Source organism: Zonotrichia leucophrys, chromosome 26 (genome assembly GCF_028769735.1).
Source record: "Zonotrichia leucophrys gambelii isolate GWCS_2022_RI chromosome 26, RI_Zleu_2.0, whole genome shotgun sequence".
Taxonomy (NCBI): domain Eukaryota; kingdom Metazoa; phylum Chordata; class Aves; order Passeriformes; family Passerellidae; genus Zonotrichia; species Zonotrichia leucophrys.
In genome coordinates, this window is record NC_088195.1 from 888,036 (window position 1) to 907,906 (window position 19,871).

The following is a 19,871-nucleotide window of genomic DNA, read 5'->3' on the forward strand; positions in this document are numbered from 1 at the left end:
CTGTAGAAGAGTGTAAATTACAAAGCCCTTGCTGGTGCTGGCAGGATTTTGGTCATGGAGAGGCAGGAATGGGTTAATGTGGCTGCTTTTGGAACCAAGCCTCAGGGCAGAGTCCTGCTGCTCCCTGTGCCTCTTCCCTCCTGCTGGAAGATTGATCAGCCCTGGAACATTCCTTGTCCTCTGCACCACAAACATCGAGGGGGGGCTGGTGGGGCTCAGGTGAGAGTCACAGAATGTTTCTGGGTTGGAAGGGACATGGGCAAGGACACCTTCCACCAGCCCAGGCTGCTTCAAGCCCTGTCCAGCCTGACCTTGAATGACTTTTAGGCCTTTGAAGCCCAGCTGGGATTTCGCCACTTGTGAGTCACAAAACCACAGAATACTCTGAGTTGGAAGGGAACTCTCAGAGGAGTTCTGCATTTAAAATAAGTCTGGAAGTGGCCTTGGGGTGTAAGCAGAGGTGTGAGAGAGCCCTTGCTGGCCTTTGGAGCTGGAGCTGCAGCTGGGAGCCTGCTCAGCAGTGGGTCTGATCCAGCTCCAGCAAAAACAGCCCCGGAGCTGCTGCTCTGGCAAGCTGAGACCCTTCCAATTAACCTCAGCTCTAAATGACAGCATTAGGTGAACCTGTTAAATGCAGCCCCTGCTCCTCCACGCGGGGGAAAGAGTTAACAAATGTAATCAACAGCAGGCTGTTAATTTTTTGAGTCCTTAAGCAGCAGGGAATTTCTTCCTCATCTATCCAGGAAGATACAAGGACAGGCAGATACTACACTTGAATGTCTGCATCATTTTAATTACATCAGCTCATTAATATTCATTCTGCACTTTACAAGTGCTGAGTAGTAGTAAATTAGGTGCCTCCCTGGTGCCTCTCGAGTGTCAGTGGGGCAATTTGGAACGCGGGGGAGAGGGAGCTTGTAAAGCAGAGCCCTGCACTCGCCTGCCGTGGCACAGGGGAGAGCCGGGGATTTTTACCTAAATGGAAGAAAAGGAGCCCACAGCACATCCCAAATGCCTGTGCCAAGCCTGGAATGGGGATGCAGCAGGAGATGCAGCAGGGATGCAGGAGGGGATGCAGCAGGGCATGCAGGAGGGGATGCAGGGGATGCAGCAGGGCATGCAGCAGGGATGCAGCAGGGATGCAGGAGGGGATGCAGCAGGGATGCAGCAGGGATGCAGCAGGGGATGCAGGGGATGCAGCCCTGTGCTCGCTGTGGGCAGAATTTGGGGACAGTGAAGGCTCCTCTTCCAGAGGCAGCAGCAGCCAAGGGCCTGTGCCTGCACACGAGGCATTTACGGGCTTGTTCCATGAATTATGGAGGATTACAGAGGCAGCAGCCTCTCCAGCAGGGTTTAATTCCTGTGCTAGTTGCACTGAACGCTTTCTGATGCAAAGTTAATCTATCCCTGCTCCGCTGTCCAGAGGGAGGCTGTGGAATCCTTCACCTGCAATCCTTCATCTGTTGGATGAAAATTGGCCCATCTCTGAAGCGAATTCATCCCAGACATTCACTACCATCAGGTTTTCATGGCATCTGCCCTTATTTAACAGCAGAGCTGCCTGCAGCTGGTGGGATCCATCCCCCTGTAATTAACTGGAACAATCCCTGTGTGGGGCTGAGCATGCTGTTCTCTCTCTCCCAGCTCTGTCTGCACCTTTAGCAGGTTTTCCCTCCTTTGACACATGGGATTACCTTTCCACACCCGAGGGAGCCCAGGTGAGGTGGAGGAAGCAGGTGAGGGGCTCTGGCTGCAGAGGAGGGAAGTTCACAGGTTGTCTCTGCATTTTGTGCCTGTTCCAAGATAACCAGACCTGTCTGGAAGTCAGGGAGTGCTCAGGATGCTCAGGACTCTCCTCCTCTCCCCTTCCCACCTGTGAGATGATGGTGGAACCGTCCAGCACCTCTGTGAGTGCCAGGGATTGGTGCAGAGCCTTCTCCACCTGAGCTCCTCCGTGTCCTCCCCCGTCTCAGATCTACCCACACCGTTAATGTCTGAAAGCTTTGTCACACCTATTCCCTCGCCCACAGCTGTTGATTTCCTCTGGAAACAAGCTGCTGCCTCCGTCTGGGCTGCCAGGGAAGGCACTTTTGTGTGGCTGGAGGAAAGTCAGGGAGACAACTCCGAAATCTTTCACATTTGCTGTGCTCCCCCAGTGAGGATCCCTCACTGGGAACACTGGGATATCCATGGTGTCCTCCTGCCTTTCACCTCACTGCTCCTGCCACATTCCCAGCTCCTGTTCCCCAGGAATTGTCTCATAGAGGGTGAAAAGCAAATGCTGCTGATGCTGTGGCTCAAGCACAGGTATGTGGGATGGAATTCTCCCTCCTGCTCGCCTTCCAAAGCACCTCAGCCTCCTGGCTGTGGGAGGAAGGAAAAAAGGGGCCCATGTTGGAGACACAACCATTCAGAACTGGGGATTCCTCCAATAAAACCATTTCCATCAAGCCAAATGAGAAGGGACATTAATGCAACAGTTAACAGGAACTAAGTGCTGGGGGGAGATGTGTCAGCTTGCTTGTTCTGTTTATGGGCTCCATACAATTCTATCAATATTGATGCGTGATGCCTTTGATTTTGACACTAATCATTGCCACGAATTAAATTTGCAGCCATATAATTAGAACTGCTATTAATAGGGCCTCAAGCTAAGCACTGCTGTGCTAGTTGGCTTTTTCCTGATGGAAAACGGCATCCACGGAGCTCAGCTCATGTGGTGTGCCCAGGAGGGGCTGGGCCTGATGTGGGAATTGCACAGGCTGTGCTGAGAGGGGCTCCTGTGGAAGGCAGGTTTGTGGGGAGGGTCTGGCTCAGAGGTTTCCCAGGAATTCCAGAGCTGCCCTCCAACTCCCCAGTGGTTTGGTGCTCTTGGGATGCCTCGGTGGGAGAGAGGAGGATTGCAGGGAGCACAGAGCAGCTTTCAGGGCTGTTGTTGCTGTGTTCCCATCTCCCCCTCCCCGTGGCAATCCCCCACGTGTCCCCCCGGCCCAGCAGAGCTGGGTCAGCCCCGTGTCCCTGCGCACGCCTGGTTCCATCTCATCAGCCTGAGCTCAGCCCGCGATGGCAGCGAGGCTCACCGCTAAAAATCAATCTTGTATTTCATCCCGAGAGGTCTGCTTCTTATTAGGTCTAATAAATCAGTGAAGTGCCCTTCATTCAGCTTGTCAATGCAGGACATTGTTTGTGATCAAGAATAAATAAATGTCTCTGCTCTGTCTGCCAGTCGCCATCTAGGTATTATTGTTCCATCACGCTGTTTATGCTGGCTGCAGGAAAAATGCAGTTCCTGCAGCCTTGCCTGCCTTCCCACGGGCTGGGAGGGCTCCTGGGTGGCAGAGGAGAGGGAAAAGCTGAACAGTGACGTTGTGCCTGGGTTTCACCCAGCGCTGAGTTGCTCAGTGGTGATAAGGTTTTAATTTGTGTGCTCGGAGGTGTGGGGGTGTTGCAGTGCTGCAGGCAAGGGGCCAGGTGTGGTTATTTCAGTGCCCTGAGGTGAAGGATGAAGTGTGTGAATGAAATCACCCCCAATTCTCCTGGAAAAGGAGAATTCTCCTATTGTCCTGGCCACCTGTGACACTGTCCCAGGGCAGCTGCACTGGACGTGGCTTGAATCCATCCCAGGGTCACTGCTCAGTGTGCCTGCAGGATGCCACAGAGAGATGCACAGTGCTGGCACTCTGTTCATGCTGGGAACACTCTCCTGCCACCTGCAGAACCCCTGAACTCTGTCCTTGCTCCTGCATTTCCCAAGGGACAGCCGTGAGCCATTGGGCAGCGCCGCCGGAGGAACGCAGAACTTTTAAGTGCCTCGTTACGTCTTGGGACGTGAGAGTTTTATTCAGCTTGGCTGATTTAATTTGTTCCATTAGTGGGAATAAAGGAGGTCTTTCACAATGAAATATATATGTCCAGACCTGTCCTTAGATGACTTCATTTTATGGGTGCTTATCTCACCCCGGTGATTTATCCTTCGTTATCGCCCCCGCCACACTCCAGGAACAACTCGGTTGCATCAGCCTGTGGAGAAGCCAAGAGGACACCAGGCTGTTATTGAGCAGATGAAAACCATCCATTTGCAGGCGCCTTCCCGAGGATTTGTCTGGTTTTAGCTGCAGGCTGGGGGGTCAGGGGCTCTGCTGGCTCCCTGGCCAATCCATCACCCTGGGAGCGCAGATCCCATATCCCAGCAGAGGTGGGAGAGGGCAGATGGTTCTTGTCTGGCTGAAGAAGTTGTTTAATTGAAAGGTCTGAGAAGAAAAGTCTGATTTTTGCCCAGTGGTGTGAAATAAGGGGGTGTTCGTTCAGTACTGGACTTGCTGCTGTGGTTGGAGGAGCTGGGATTTATTTTCTCCCTAAACGAGGAGAGTAATTCCCCTTTGCTTCATCTGTGCTGAAAAGGGTCCCCAAAATGCCCCACAGTCCCTCACATTTATTATTTTTCATATCCAGAAGTTGGAATCTTATTAATTGGAATTTGTGCTGGGGATGGGAAATGGAAGCCAGAGGAGAGCTCTGGGCTGTGTTTGGGGCTGCAGATGGGGCAGAGCTGCCAAGTCCCTCCAGACTGTGGCTCTGAGCACTCAGCAATGTCCCTGCCACTCTTAACAGCACGAGATTGGCCTCTCTTGTCCCAGCCTCCCTTCCCTGGGCCTGGGATCTGGCGCCTGCCAGAGCAAGTCATGTCAGAAAAAATCCAGGAGCTGGCAGAGAACTTTATAGCTGCTGGAGAGGGAAGGGCAGGTGTTCAGGAAATGCTGGGGATGTGAAATGGAGCCAGGTGAGCTCCAGGGCTGCTTTAATCTCATCTCTTGGCTCGGGAGATGGGGATGACTCTGGGGTTTTATGCAGGTTCAGGCACCTTGAAAAATCAACTTGAAATTTTGAAGGGCAGCGTTTGGTTCAGCCCTAAATCCAGTGGGGTTAGTGGGGCTGGGAGTGCTGAGCAGCCTTATCCATGAAATCTATCCTGCCTGGAATCCATCCTGCCCCTGGAACCATGGAAGGGCTTGGAAGGGACCTTCAAGGGCTCTGCAATGAGCAGGGACACCTTCAGCCAGAGCAGGCTGCTCAGCACCCCATCCAAATGGGGTTTTCATCTTGAATTTCACAAATAATTCATCCCCACACCTTCCCTCCAGGAGTAGCCAGAGCAGGCTGCTCAGCACCCCATCCCAACGAGGTTTTCATCCTGAATTTCACAGATAATTCATCCCCACACCTTCTCCCAGAGGCATTATCTCCCTTATGAGCATCAAGTGAGGCAGAAGTTATTCCTCCTCCGTTTCACCACGTTTTCATCAGGTTCAGTAATGAGTTTCTACTTGAAATGATCTTGGTGAAAAATATCACGAAGTTCCCAACTCTTTGGTGGATTCCTGTTGGTTTTGCTGTCCCTGCTCTCCTTGGAGTGAGGAGCTGGAGGAGTTGCTGCTCTGGATTTGGGGGTAGGGCAGCGTCAGACTCTGCCTTTCCACTCACGAGTCAAGAAGTTCATGCTTTCTTTACTATAAACATATTTTCCTGCAGGCTTTTAAAACCCTCAGAGGTCAAAACAACACAGGTTTTGGTCCATTTGTAAGATCTTAAATCCCTGGGTGGCAAGAAATACTGTGAGAAGCCCGGGCTAGGTTGCTTCTCTTAAATGCCTCCTCGAGGCAGTAAAAACAAATGTGGAAACCACAAATGTGTCTGGAGAGAGGGGGGAAATGTGCAGGGAGAGTCCTGGGAGCTGTGAAAAGGTTGGGATTTAGGGATAGTGAGGGGGTGAGGTGGGATTTGGGGACAATCAGGGGCTGCGGTTTGAGGTGGGGATGGCTGGAGGCTTTCCCTGTGTGCCTGATGATGCTGCCTTCACCATTCCCTCCATCCTGATGGATTTTACAGCTCCTTGTGGCTGTAAACACCCTCTGGGTGCCCCTTGCTGCAGGGCAGTAAAATCCCGCTTGGTTTGGGGTGGATCCATCACGGAGCATCCCCCGGGATTGCAGGTCTGGAGTAAATTTGGAGTAAATTTGGGCTAAATCGTTCTGCAGGGCTCTGGAGGCAAAGGGCAGCAGGCTGTGACCCTCTCTGCTTTTCTTCTTTGTGCAGAGCCTTTCACGGCAGCAGCTCGGTGTCGTGGCTGGGAAATAAATAATTGGAATATGTGGAAGGTGCAGGTACAGCGGGAGGGAGAGTGGGGAGTCTCAGGGACACACAGGATGCTCTCTGCCCCTCTGTTCCCAGCAGAGCTGCACCTTCTGATTCACAGGGAGTTCAGCTCAGGGTTGGTAATCCAAAGTGCAAGGAAAGCAAGATAAACACTGACCTTCATGTTAGCAATCAGCTGATGAATATGTTTAAATATTGTATATTTTGGAGCACAGCACATCCCAGGGCATGGGGCACGTTTTTGATTATTTGCTCTTGATTTTAAGGGCACGTTTGTGATTATTTGCCCTTGATTTTAAGGGCACATTTTTTATTATTTGCCCTTGATTTCAGGGGGGTTTGGCCATGCCAGGGGCTGGGATTGGGCTGATTGCAGCAGCCCCAGAGTGGGCATTGCCAGGGAAATGCAGCAGAATGGGACCAACAGCACCAAACAGCAGCTCTGGGGAGAAGAAGGCAGCTCAGTGTTTGCTTGGGAAAACAAACAAGTTTCATGTTTTCAAGTGAGCCTGGCTGGTTCAGAGCTGTGATCAGAGGCAGCACAGCCCAGGTCCAGCAGGAGCTCTGCTGTTCCTCCAGGAGCATTAAAGAGCAGCCCCTGCCTGCTGGAAATTGTTGATAAAGCTCTCTTTTTTAGAGTCATTTCTGCTTCTCCAGCACAAATGTACTATTTCTTGTTTGGATGTGTTGCTTTCTTCATTCACTTTTATTATTGGGGACATTTACATGAAAACAGCTTTTTTTTTAATATTTTTTTTTTGCTCTCGCAGCACATTTCCCAATTGCAGCTGCAATTCCTGCATGGAAGGAGAAACCCACCTTCCATGGGAATGGGAATGGGGAAATGGGAATGGGGATGGGGATGGAAGTGGGGATGGGAATGGGGATGGGGAATGGGGAATTGAGATGGGGATGGGGGATGGGGATGGGGATGGGGATGGGGATGGGGATGGGGATGGGGAATGGGAATGGGGCACTGAGCAAGGCTGGCCCTCACCCCACAAAGGCTCTGTGTTAATGGGGACACAGTAAATGTCCTCAGCTCCCAGATTATTCCTTCATTAGGAAATTAAATCCTCTCTGCTGCACGGGATGCTGCTGTCAGTGAGGCTGCTGCTGTTTCTCTCTGCACAATAAAGGAGGGGGCTGCAGGGCTGGGGGGGCTGCAGGGACGGGCACATCCCCTCTGGGATGGCCCCAAAGCCCCTGGCCTGGGGAGGAGCTGGGTGGGCTCACAGTGCCAGGGCCAGCAGCCGCTCTTTGGCCACCCCACATCCCCCATCCCAGCAGGGAGGGGTCCCAGGGCCCCTCTGCCACCCCCAGCCAGGCTGGGCCATGCCAGGGTGTGCAGCATTTTCAGGAGCTGCAGAAAAAGCTGAAACTGTGCAGTCATGGAAGCAGACAGATCAGGGAAGAGCTGAGCAACTAAAATTAGCAGGAGTGCCCCAGGCAGAGGCCACCTGGGGCTCTGTTTCGTTTCGCTCTCAACTTTCATCTCTTTTATTTATAATTTGTGGCTGATTGATTTTTACCTTTTTTTTAAAGCTGTTTTTTTTTTTCCTTCCCTCCTTTGAAAGCGAGGAGCTTTGCTGGCTCATGATGAGCAATTCCTGCACTCCCAAGGGTGGCACGGCCCCCTCTGCCCCAGTTCTGCCTCCCCTGAGCACTGGGAGCACTGGGAGCAGTGCTGGGCCAGCCCCAGACCCACCCTGGACCAGGTTTCCTCCTCTCCAGCCTTTCCTTGGCTGCTCTTTGTGCTCAGCCCCAGCCTGTAGCAGGTTTTGGACCTGGAGGGCTCCCATGGTGATTTCAGATGTGTTTTCAGAGACTGTGGGTGCCCCTGGATCTCTGGCAATGCCCAAGGCCAGGCTGGGCAGGGCTGGGAGGGGGGATCATGGAGGGGGTCCCTGGGCATGGAATGAGAGGAGATTTGGGGTCCCTTCCACCTCAGGCCATTCTCTGGCTCCCCTTCCCCATCCTCCTCTCCCCATCCTCCCTTTCCTCATCCTCCCTTCCCCATCCTCCCTCTCTCCACCCAACTCTGACACTTTGCAGAGGGATTAAAGCCCCAAGAGCAGGATCCTGGTGATTTGGCCTGGTTCTTCCCTTTGGAGAACCTTTTCCCTCCATTGTCCAGCAGATAAATCTGCTTTCAGCTGATCCCTGTGTGTGCTGGGAATGGGAATGGGAGGAGCAGGAGCAGCCCCTGTGCTGATCCCCCTGCCCAGGTGGGACCACCAGCACGGGCTGGGGGCCAGAGCTCTCTGTTATTCTACCTCTTTGTTATTCTTCAACACAAATTAAATTGGAGATATTCACCTCAACAAGGAGAGGAGTTTTTGTTATTTTTTCCCTGATTTTCCACTCTTTCCCTCCCTCCCTCCCCAGCTTTCCCAGAGGATTGTTGGCAGCAGCCTGTGCAGGCCAGGAGGGCGCCTGGCAGGGGCTCACAGAGGGGATTGCATTGCAGCACACAAATCCCTGCACTCTGGGAGCTGCTTCTCTCCTGCCAGGTGGCACCGGGCCCCGAGTGCTGCCCGTCCCTGTCCCCTGCAGTGACCCTGGTGGCTCCGGGCTGGCCATGCCCAGGCTCCTGGCACTGCCCTCGGCTGTCCTTGGGGTGCTCAGGATGCAAAGAAAGGGATTTCTTTAAAAGCTCTGCCAGCACTGCCTGGCTTTGCCTTGGCACATCCCTGTGCCCTCCAGCCTGGCTGTCCCCAGCTCTGCTCCATGCCGGGGTGGCACTGCCAGGGTGGCACAGCCAGGGTGGCACTGATGGCACTGGCAGCCCTGGTGTCACTGCCTGGCCTCACTGGTGGCACTGGCAGCCCTGGTGGCACAGCCAGGGTGGCACTGATGGCACTGGCAGCCCTGGTGGCACTGGTAGCTCTGGCAGCTCTGGCAGCACTGGCAGTACTGGTGTCACTGCCTGGCCTCACTGGTGGCACTGGCAGCCCTGGTGGCACTGGCAGCCCTGGTGGCAGCTGGGGCAGGGGGATCAGAGCCCAGCCCAGCTGTGCTGGCCCAGCTGAGCTGGGTTTAGTGCTCTGACCCCCCCCCAGCCATTGCTGCAGATTTTCCCAGGGCTCAGGTTGATAATGAAGGGATTAATTTAATTCCCCCGGCCCTCCTGCAGCTGCTGCTCATCTGGGGCTGCTGTCACTGCTGAGCTTCAGGGCTGGAGCCCAGGAGATGCTGGGGCTGTGCCAGGGATGGGGCTGAGGGGCAGCCCTGGCACTGCCCTGCCTGGACAGGAGTAAACCCCAGCAAAGGCTGGCACCCCAAAGAGAGCTGGAAATGGTTTGGCTTCAAAGTGCAAAATCACCTTCCAGCAGTGCCAGTGCAGGGCTCCAGCCCAGCCCTGGGCTCGGGGGGCTCTGAGTGATGCCCAAGAGTGGCACAGCTCCTCTGTGTGTCCGTGTGTCTGTCCCTGTCCCAGGGAGGGAGGCAGAGCCATCCCTGGTGCTGGGGACAGGGGACAGTGAGGGGACGTGGCTGGAGCTGGTCACACACTGGCATTGCTGCCTGCAGCTCCCCTGCCTCCCAGCAGCTCCTGCCTGTGGGTGGCTGCAGCTTTTCTCCCTCTCTTCTATCCCAAACCTGTTTCACATTAAAAACAAACGCTGCTGCAGATCAGTTTGTCAGTCACTCCAGACATAATCTCCCAAAATAATCTTTTACCAGCCCTCTCCTCCCCCAGGATGGGCAATAATTGTTTCAAGACATGTCAGCCTTTGTTTGAAAGTGAGCTTTGTGTTGGAAAAGGAAAGGAAAGGAAAGGAAAGGAAAGGAAAGGAAAGGAAAGGAAAGGAAAGGAAAGGAAAGGAAAGGAAAGGAAAGGAAAGGAAAGGAAAGGAAAGGAAAGGAAAGGAAAGGAAAGGAAAGGAAAGGAAAGGAAAGGAAAGGAAAGGAAAGGAAAGGAAAGGAAAGGAAAGGAAAGGAAAGGAAAGGAAAGGAAAGGAAAGGAAAGGAAAGGAAAGGAAAGGAAAGGAAAGGAAAGGAAAGGAAAGCTGAGCAAGGACTGCAGGGAGAGGTGGCTGGGGAGGGAGGAGAGGGTGATGTGGCAGCCCTGAGGTGCTGGGGACAATTTTCTGCTGGGCTGGTGACCCTGGGTGTGCTCAGGGGAGCTCCAAACCCTGCAGCACCTTGGGCAGAGCAGAGGGATCTGCTTTCCCTTGCTCCTGTCTAAACAGCAAATCTGGGTTGTGCTGTTCTCACCTGGCCGTGCTGTTCTCACCTGGCCGTGCTGTTCCTGCTGCCCTGCTGGTGGAAGGGAGGCTGGCAGAGCTGGGCATTGGCCACCCCTGCCAGCAGGAATTGCTTTGTGGGCTCTCCTGGCAGCCCCAGCATCTGGGACACGCTGGTGCACAAGCGTGGTGACAGCTTATCAGGGAATTGTGGTTTGGATTACAGCAAAATCCCAGGATGAGCAAATCCCTGCCTGATGTGGAGGGCTCTGGCAGCCTGGCTGGGGTTCCTGACAGGGAAATGGAGCTGCCAGAAGTTTCGTGTGCCCTCTGGGAACTTTCTCCCAGCTCCCATCCCGTTAGGAGAGCAAAGTGAAAACACTGCACTGCTCCCTCCCTCCTTATTTCTGGGCCTCCCTGCATTTGGATTTTCCATTTCTTGCCTCTCCTGGTGGTGCTGCTCAGTGCTGGGATGGTCCAGACAATGATTTCCCTTGCCCAGGCACTGCTGAAGCTCTTTGTGTGCCTGGGCTGGGGTGGAGAACCCCAAGAGGAGCAGGCAGACCCCATCCCACCCATCCCACCTTGCCGGGCTCTGCTCTCCCTGCCCTGCATTATTCAGAGCCGTGAGGGGATGTGATTTGCATTCCTTGCAGCACCGTGGGATCTCTGATCCCCTCTGGGGGGAGATTACACGAGATTGCAGCGAGGCTGGCAGGGAAATTGCTCCAAATTGCAGCTCTCATGGCAAGGACGTGGCTGTGCACAGAGCTGCTCCCGGGAAGGGAGGGAGCAGAGAGGGACAGGGTGGGACAGGGGGCTCTGGCACCCAGGGACCCTCAGGGGATGCTGCTCCATCAGGGGAGCTGGTCTGAGCAGGGGGGGCTGCAATGGGCCCAGTGCTGCTGGGTCAGTCTGGGGGCAGGGTCAACATTGGGGCTCCCCATCCCTGCAGGGGCTCAGGGCCAGCCTGGATGGGCCCTGGGGAGCCTGAGATGGTCCCCACTATGGCAGGGGGGTTGGGATGAGGTGATCTTTGGGGTCCCTTCCAGCCCAAACCATTCTGGGCTCTGTGAGGTGTGCCAAAGAGACTTTGCTGTAGATGCAGGCTGTGTTATCTGGCTTTTAGGCAGACACTGGAGAAGCTTTTGTGTGAATGAGAACTGTGCTGCAGCTCCTGACCCCAGCACGGCCCCAGATCTCTGCTCTGAGGAGCACGGGCAGCCCAGGAGCCCCAGGCTCTGAGGGATGGAGCTGGAGCCACGCGGTGCCTTTGGCGGCAGCCCGGATCAATGGGGAAGGCTCTGCCCCCTCGCTGTGCAAAACATCCAGAGCAAATGGAGAGTGACAGCAAAGGGGTCAGCGCTCTGGGTCAGCACTGAGGTGCTGGAGGAGATAATCAGACCCTTTTCCTTCCAGTTCAGTGCCTGCCAAAAACACCGGAGTGCCTCACAAAAGTGCAGGGGGCAGCCAAGCGTGAGCACTCAGAGAGGCCAGCACGGGAGGAGCTGCTGTCCCCACCCCAGTGACACCACGAGCAGCTCAGCCCCCTCATTCTGCTCTGCGCCAGGGGCTGGTGATGATCTGGGCTTTGTGAGTCAGGGCGTGAAGTGTGAGCCTGGCCCCGCATCACCTGGGAGGTGACAAACTTCTCCGGGATGCTCTGGGAAGTGTTATGTGCTCCCTTCTTAGGATGTTTTGGGAAGTGTTTTGTCTTCCCTTCTCTGGGATGTTTTGGGAAGTGTTTTGTGCTCCCTGGCGGCTCAGGGTTACCTGGGAGGTGACAAACTTCACTGGGATGCTTTGGGAAGTGTTTTGTGCTCCCTTCTCAGGGTGATTTGGGAAATGTTTTGTGCTCCCTTCTCAGGGTGATTTGGGAAGTGTTTTGTGCTCCCTTCTCAGGGTGATTTGGGAAATGTTTTGTGCTCCCTTCTCAGGGTGATTTGGGAAGTGTTTTGTGCTCCCTTCTCAGGGTGATTTGGGAAATGTTTTGTGCTCTGTTTTGTGCTCCCTTCTCTGGGATGCTCTCAGAAGTGTTTTGTGCTCCCTGGGGCTCAGGGCAGGTGGAAGCAGCCAGCCTGGATTAGCACTGCTGTTAATAGACCTTGAGAGCATCTCTGCTCCCTATGGGGCTGGGCAAAGCCATCAAATGAGGTGATTTAGGAAGGCCAGACCCCACTAACCCTACTCTAAGGGGTTTCTCTCCTGAGCTTTCCCAAAGAACATTTTGGAGTTTGCTGCTGTTTAGTCCAAATCTCCCTCCCCAAACAAATCTTTGGTGCTGATTCCATCTCCAAAAGGCTCCCTGCCAGGGATATTTTGACAGAAAGTGTGATAAAATATAACACAGCAGACACCATCCCCCTTACAATTTATAAGGAATTTTGTAACCTGAGGGGATTCATTCTATATCATGTTACAACACATAGTATGGATCCTGTCCTGCTGCTTGCTGTTCCTTTGCACACATAATGAACAAATCTGCTTGTATCTGAGAAATTCTCGTGGCTGGGTTTGAGCTAATCAAGTTCTCATCTCCCCTCACTTTGTCCCCAGATGATCTCACAGTTATCCCGACTTTCTCAAAAGCACAAAATAAAACACTTTCTGTGAGAGCTGCAATTGCTTTTGACAACTCAATGGCTCTCTGGAATTTGGGAAAACACAAAAAAAAAAAAACCAAAAACCCCTCCCAGGCTCCTCAGTTCTGCTCCAGCTCCTTTCTCCATCTCTTCCCTGTCATTTACACCCGTGGAGTGGGAGGGAATGGTGGGAGTGAGATGCTGCTTTAGGAGCTGGCGATAGGTGGGGTTTGGAGGCACGCAGGCGATTCAGCAGGGATAATCAATGGGATTTGGGCATTTTGGGGAATCTGTCTGTGCTGCTCCACGGGCATTTGCGCAAATGCTCAACAGCTTGAGACGGGAGATTTGTTCCCCGCTCCCTCTCCCTGTCAGCTTTTATTTGCCTTCTGTTGCCCTCCCGCACAATCCATAAGCCCTCCTCTTTTGCATGATTGTCTCCATTTGCATTTCCAGCAGATCCACTGACATTTGGCTGGACTCTGGGTGAAACACTCCTTGAAATTAGCCCGCACGTTGAGTTTGTTCTGGGAAGATAAGAAGGGAAGTGGCAGGGGGGCCTGGGGGGGAATTACACATGTGAAACTGCACTGGGAAAAGGAGCACCAACAGCCAGACTGCAGGCCAGCAATATTTCTCTGGGATTTGTTTGGGAAGCAGAATTTGTCACCGTGGGCAATGGACTCGTCTCCCTCACCCCAGTGGCTCCCAATCCCAGCACAAACCCGCCTGAGGAAGCCAAAGGATAAATTGTCTGCTCGCCTGCTCTGGAGCTGCTCTGTAGTGCTGGCAATGTGAGACTGAGGAGGAATTTTAATTTCATGCTGTGTAAGAAGAGCGCATGCAAGAGTAGCAGCCGTATGGATTTTCATATGAATAGAGTACAGTGCTCGTGACAGGGCAGCAGTGTTGTCCCGCAGGTTTGCATTCTTCTCCTTTCTTTGCCGTTCTCACATTCCCCTCGCCGTCCACCCATCCCTGCACTTGCTGAAATGGAAAGTATGTCCCTGCCAGATGGGTGCACAAAGTGACGCGCCTGTTTCTCAGTTAGATGGCAATTGGCTTCAGAGACCTTTTGTTGCTTTAATTTCTGTGCAATCCAAGTGCGAGTCTGTTTTGCTTGAGAGGGAACATTTTTTAGCCTGGTGCCTCTCTTGCTCAGCTTTGCGGGGATCTAAGCACGAGCGCTTTGCAGACAGTGGAGCCCATTAATGCTGCTCTGTCTCTAAAATACCAGGACTTGAATCACTCGCTTGGAGGGGGAAGGCAGGTCCTGGGAATGATTGATCCGCAGGGATGGGTTGTGTGGGGCTGGACTGGGCGCTTCTCACCCCTTTCTCCTTCCTGGTGATCTCTCCAGTCCTCACCCAAGAGCTGAAGTCACCTCAGCAGCAAAGAATTTGGTTTGTAAAACGTGTCACGCTTTGTTCGGGGGAGGTTCTGTTTTATTTGATTTTTAAAATTTGCGTGTGTTTGTTAGGGAAGGAGCCTGTAGTGATTTTTTTCTTGGGGCTGCTGATCTAATACATTCTGCACAGCCATAAAATATGCTTTAGATAAACTTCTCCTCCTAACATCTGCGAGGAGCAGTGCTCTGCTCGTTTCCATGCTAAAGCGCTCGTTAGCGCGCCGGCACATCCCGGGCACGTCTGTCAAACCCAATCAGTTTTGCCAGGTAGGGCAGGTGGATAAATCTGTCTGCCTGCACACGCTGCTCTTTCTGATAGCCCTGCATGGGAGGAAGAGGCATGAATGGGGGAAATCCTTTTCCAGGCTGCTGGGGAGGTGTGTGCACGCGGCGGGAGACGAGCGCAGGAATCGCCGGATTGCCGGAGCCTGGACGCTGGGCTGGGGAAGGGTTTGCAGCAATGCAAGTGCTTTTCTCTCCCAGCCTCGTCTGTCCCTGTGACAGCTGCTGGCAGCACGCTGAGCTGCAGCCCAGCAGGGCTGGATCTGGCTCTGAGCATTCCCTGCCAGCCAGCGGGAAGGACAGAGAAACCCGGCGGCGTCTCCAGATGGACCTGCCTGGCCATCATCCTTCACTGGGCTGGGCACGGCCCCAGCACTGCCTCAGTGGCCCTGGATAGGGTGGATATTGGGAGAAGTTTCTTCACTGGAACAGTGGTCAGACATTGGAGCGGCTCCCCAGGGCAGTGGTGGAGTCACCACCCCTGGAAGTGCTCACAAAAGGGACAGAGGTGGCACTGGGACATGGTTTGGTGGCACCAGCTGAAGGCTGGGCTTGATGATCCTGGAGGTGCTTCCCCGCCTGAAGGATTCTGTGTTCCACAGGAGGGGGGACAGCAGCTTTGGCCATGCTCCCCACCCTGGGCACACCCTGGTGACAGCTGTGTCCCAGCAGAGGTGGCAGCTCCGGGCAGTTGGGTTCAAGGTTCTCTCCATGGCTCACATTGATTCAGCTGCAAGCACATTAAAGAGTCAGCAACAAAGCACACCCATAGTTAATAAAATACAGATTTTCATCTGAAATCATGGCCTGAATCAGCTCCCTAATGGAGGGAGGGATGGCTGGGGGGGACAGTGAGATGTGTCCTGCCTGGGCACGTCCCTTCACCAAGGACTGAGCTCCACCAGTGCCCCCAGAGAGGGGGAGCAGCCAGCAGAGCCCTGGCGGAGCAGGGCACACCACCAGCTCCGAGCCCTAAAGAACAAGTGCCTCTCTGGATAATTCCAGGAAAATCCCACCAGCCTGCAGGATCACACAATTCCCACCCAAACAATCTGAGGATGGTGAGCTCTCAGTCAGGTTCAACCAAATAATTCCATGTTGAATGTGGTGAGTTCCTGTGAGGGCTGGTGGGTTCTTCCCCAGGGTAATCCCAGGAGATGCTGCCATGGCCTGAGGAGGGAGAGGCTTCCCCAGGGCACCCCTGAGAGATCCTCTCACCCCCTGAGGAGGGTCAGGTTTGTGCCTGGCAGGAGCTGCCTCTCCTCAGCCCGCCTTAGAGAGGCTGTTGAGAAGCAGTTTCAAGTGCAGGCTGAGAGGGAAGCTAAAGTGACCAATAAAGTCTCTCTTCAGCACTTGTAGAGCCTTTGGGATGCTCTTATAAATCAAAGCCTGCAGGTAGGCTCAGGTGCTGGAGCACAGCAGCACAAACAGCATTAATGAGGCCGTGGAACATCATCCCCACAAGCAAAGGGGAGGGGGGTTCATCTTGCACAGCCTGTGCCTCTAATGATGGTGCAAGTCCTTCAGAAGGAAAAAAGGGACAGTCTGGGGAAAAGGACCTTCTGGGCTGGCTCCTTCCCAAAGATCCAGGAGCTGCTCATGTTGCCTGCCTGCTAATTGGAGTTGGCTGTAACTGATTTAGAAAGCGACGGCCTTAGGGAGCTGAGATTGTTGTTTGTGTTTGTCTGGGATTAAATACAGATGGAATTAAAACGAGGGGGGAAGAAAACCCCACAACAAACCCTCGGCTGCAGGAGGAAGCTTTGATGGAATGAATTCCTGCTGCCGGGTCGGGGTCTCGGTGCCATTCCCATGGAAGCACCGGGGAAACAATGAAAGGGTAGAGGCAGAAATAGAAAGCAAAAAGATGAGTGGACTCTGATGAAAGGAGTCGTATTAATAATGAAAACTGGAGGGTTTGAAGCTGCTTTAGAGTGAATTTTCAAGGCACAGAGCCCCTGGGGAGCAGGTGGAGGCACAAAGCACAGCACTCCAGATGCTCAGAGCAGGACCCGGCTCCCAGCCAGGCTCTGGCAGCACAAACTGCAGGAGGAGACAGGGAAATACCAAAATACCTGCTGGGCTGGGCTGGCCAGGCCATTTTCCTCCAGCACCAGGAAAATTGGGGTCTCATGGCTTGAGGTCACAGCAAGATTCCTTCACAGCTGAGTGCAAGCCATGGCACAAGCAATAAATCACGGCCGTGACAGAGCAGGAGCATCATTAGCAGCTTTCTCTCTGCAGAGGTGTGGGTGTGCAGGGGGCTGTGCTGCTCTGAGCAGTGGGAAAGGAAGGCAAGAAGGAGCTCAGCTCCTCTGACATTGAGCCTCGTGCACAGAGGCTGCTGTGGCTGCCAGCACTGGGAAAATCTGTCCTGGGAGGGAACTTTCCATATCAGCCCTGAGCCTTGGCTCGGCTCGTAGCCCTTGTTTTGAAAGCTTTGGGAACATTTGATATCTGGTCTGTTTTTAGTGAGAGCAATTCAAAGAACCCCCCCTTGCTGGAACTGCAGCTCCTGGGGGCAGGGGATGGCAAAGGGCCCCGTGGTGTCCCTCAGGTCACCTCAGAGCTGGCTGCAGGGGACTGAGCAGCTCCTTGTGCCCGTGCTCACAGGGACCCAGGGTGAGGGAAGAGACAGGGTCTGACTCCATGGTTCAGAAGGCTGAGTTATTATTTTATGATATATATTATATTAAAACTGTACTAAAAGAATAGAAGAAAGGATTTCATCAGAAGGCTAGCTAAGAATAGAAAAAGAAAGGATGATAACAATGGGGGCTGTGGGATGGTTCTGAGCCTGCTCCTCACACAGGGGGCTGGGGTCTGCACTATCCCAGCCACAAAAACTCAGCCCCTACAGCAGCAGCAACCAAAACTGCCCAAACAGAGACCAAGACCCTTCTACAAAAGCAGAAAAACCCTTTGTGTCCTCGAGACACTCCAACAAATACTCCCACAATGATATCCCTTTCAAGCCTGTGTTTCAGCAGTCTGGTGTTGAGTCTGAAGATGAAGGTGTGGCTGCTGAGAGGTGTCTGGAGTTTGTCACAGGTGAATTTCAGAAAGAAAACAGAAATATTTGACAGTGCCTTCAGCAGCTCAGCTCCTTGTTGTTGGGGATGGATGAAATGGTTAAGTGAAGGTGTCTTCTCTCTGTGCTTTCTTGGTTTCTCTGCCTCCCTGCTGGCACACGCATCCACATTCTCTGTTCCTCTCCCATCTGCTTCCCCTTCCCAAAATTCGAACATTTCACTCTTAAAATTCTGCCTTCATGTATATGAATGAACAAGGAAAATATCACTGCAAGCCACGAGGGCTGGGTGCTGGGATGGTTCTGTTCTGCACGAGGGCTGGGATGGTTCTGCTCTGCACCACAAACCCCTCGGAGCTCTGGTGGCCTCCAGCCCTGCCTGGTTGTGCTGCTGGTGCTGAGCACCCCCTGTTTCCCCACCAGGCTCTCGGCTGTGCCTCTCAGGTGCTGAATTTGGGCAGGCAGGGGTGGTGCTGTCCCAAATCCCGGTGAGATGGGGGCACCACTCCAACATCAGCAGGGAGGGGCTCTGGGTGAGCTGCTGGCCTGGCTCCATGCCCAGCCCCTGGGGCTGTAACTGGAGCAGCACTGTGGGGAGATGAGGCCCCTGGAGCAGGGCAAGCTTTGAGGGAAGCAGCCCAAAGGACAGCACAGGGGGAGCTGCTCCAGTGTTGAATTACTGAGCCACACACGCAGTGTTTGCCTAACCAGCCAGACCTGAATTGCTGTTCAAACACTGCTCTGCTGCCTGACGCTGGCAATCAGGGAGCTAATTACACTGGATTAGGGTTTTTCTCTTAATTACATGAAAAATTTAGCGCGGCTGATGTTCATGAGGCTGCAGGGGATTAGGGCGGAAGGAAGGCACGTGTTTGTCTGCAGGTCAATGGTGGAGCAGGGCAGGAATGTGCTGGGGCTGTGTCTGTGCCACCCCTGCAGCCAGCCTGGGCCCACTCCTGGGCTGGTGTTGGGAAGGGACAGAGGGACAGGGACAGGGACAGAGGGACAGGGACAGAGGGACAGGGACAGACGTGTGCCCTGAGCCCAGCCCAGCAAACCCCACTGCATCCAGGCCTGAGCATCATTCCGTGTGTTGCACACCCAGATTATTCAGAGCCAGCTCATCTGCTTATCTGCTGATTGATGCTGAGATGCTGCAAAGGGCATGTGCCGAAGGCTTAGCGACTTTCAGCGTGGAGATGGAAGAGATTTTGCTTTTTATTTTTATTTTTATCCTTGATCTGCCCCAGAATAGCACTGGGGAAGCAGCTCAGAGGGGCAGCAGGAGCTTTCCTCGCACACCAGGAACCTGAGCTACCTCAAACCTCTGTCTGATGGAGATTGGGGCATGAATGAGCACACAGGGAGAGATTTGGATTTATATTTTAGAGCCTCCCCTCAGGATTCCTCAGTGCTTCCAGGACAGGGAATGCACCAGCCAATGTCCCTGGGCCCAGCCAGCCCTGCTGGCCCTGCCTGGTGCTCCCTGCAGGTGACATTTCTGCATGCCCAGGGATGCTGAACAGCCCCAAACACGCAGCCAGCCCCTGCTGGGGCTTTGCCAGAGCCCAGGCAGGCAGCAGGGCCAGGGGAGAGCTGCAGGCAGCCCTGGGGCACTGCCAGCCTGCCCGGGCTCTCTGTCCTCACACGACCTGCAGACCCAGCCCTTTGTGAGGCTCTGCCCCAATTCACAGCCAGAAAATGCCCATGGCCAGCTGCAGCTCTGCCTCTGTTCCCAGCCAGAAAATGCCCATGGCCAGCTGCAGCTCTGCCCCATTTCACAACCAGAAAATGCCCATGGCCAGCTGCAGCTCTGCCCCTGTTCCCAACCAGAAAATGCCCATGGCCAGCTGCAGCTCTGGAGGGCCTGGGGGGTGGGAGACACTCATCTCCCTCATCTCCCTCATCTCCCTCATCTCCCTCATTTCCCGGGAGCTGAGCTGAGCTCGGTAATTCTCTCACATCCTCTGCCCCAGCAAGGTTAGATCTGATCAGTAACACATGACTGGCTCTGCATGCACAAGTGGAACCAAAAATATGCACGGCCCCCTTGTTCACCTGCTGGCTCCTGCCTGACCCAGAGCGGCACAGAACCACCAGGCAGGGTTTATCCACAGCTTTATAAACCCCACAGACAATAAAATGTGGATTCTCTTATTTCCTTCTGGGCTTTGGCCCTCGGCAGCTCCGAGTCTGGCTCGTGTTCCAGCATCCCCGGGAGGTGCTGG

General features: G+C 53.9%; 1 protein-coding gene across 1 annotated transcript in view; it reads left to right on the plus strand.

Moving 5' to 3' along the window:
* The window catches only part of PLXNA2 (plexin A2), a 136,241-nt gene that overhangs the window by 18,349 nt on the left and 98,021 nt on the right, over positions 1 to 19,871 (plus strand). The gene's annotated exons all lie outside the window — the stretch shown is intronic.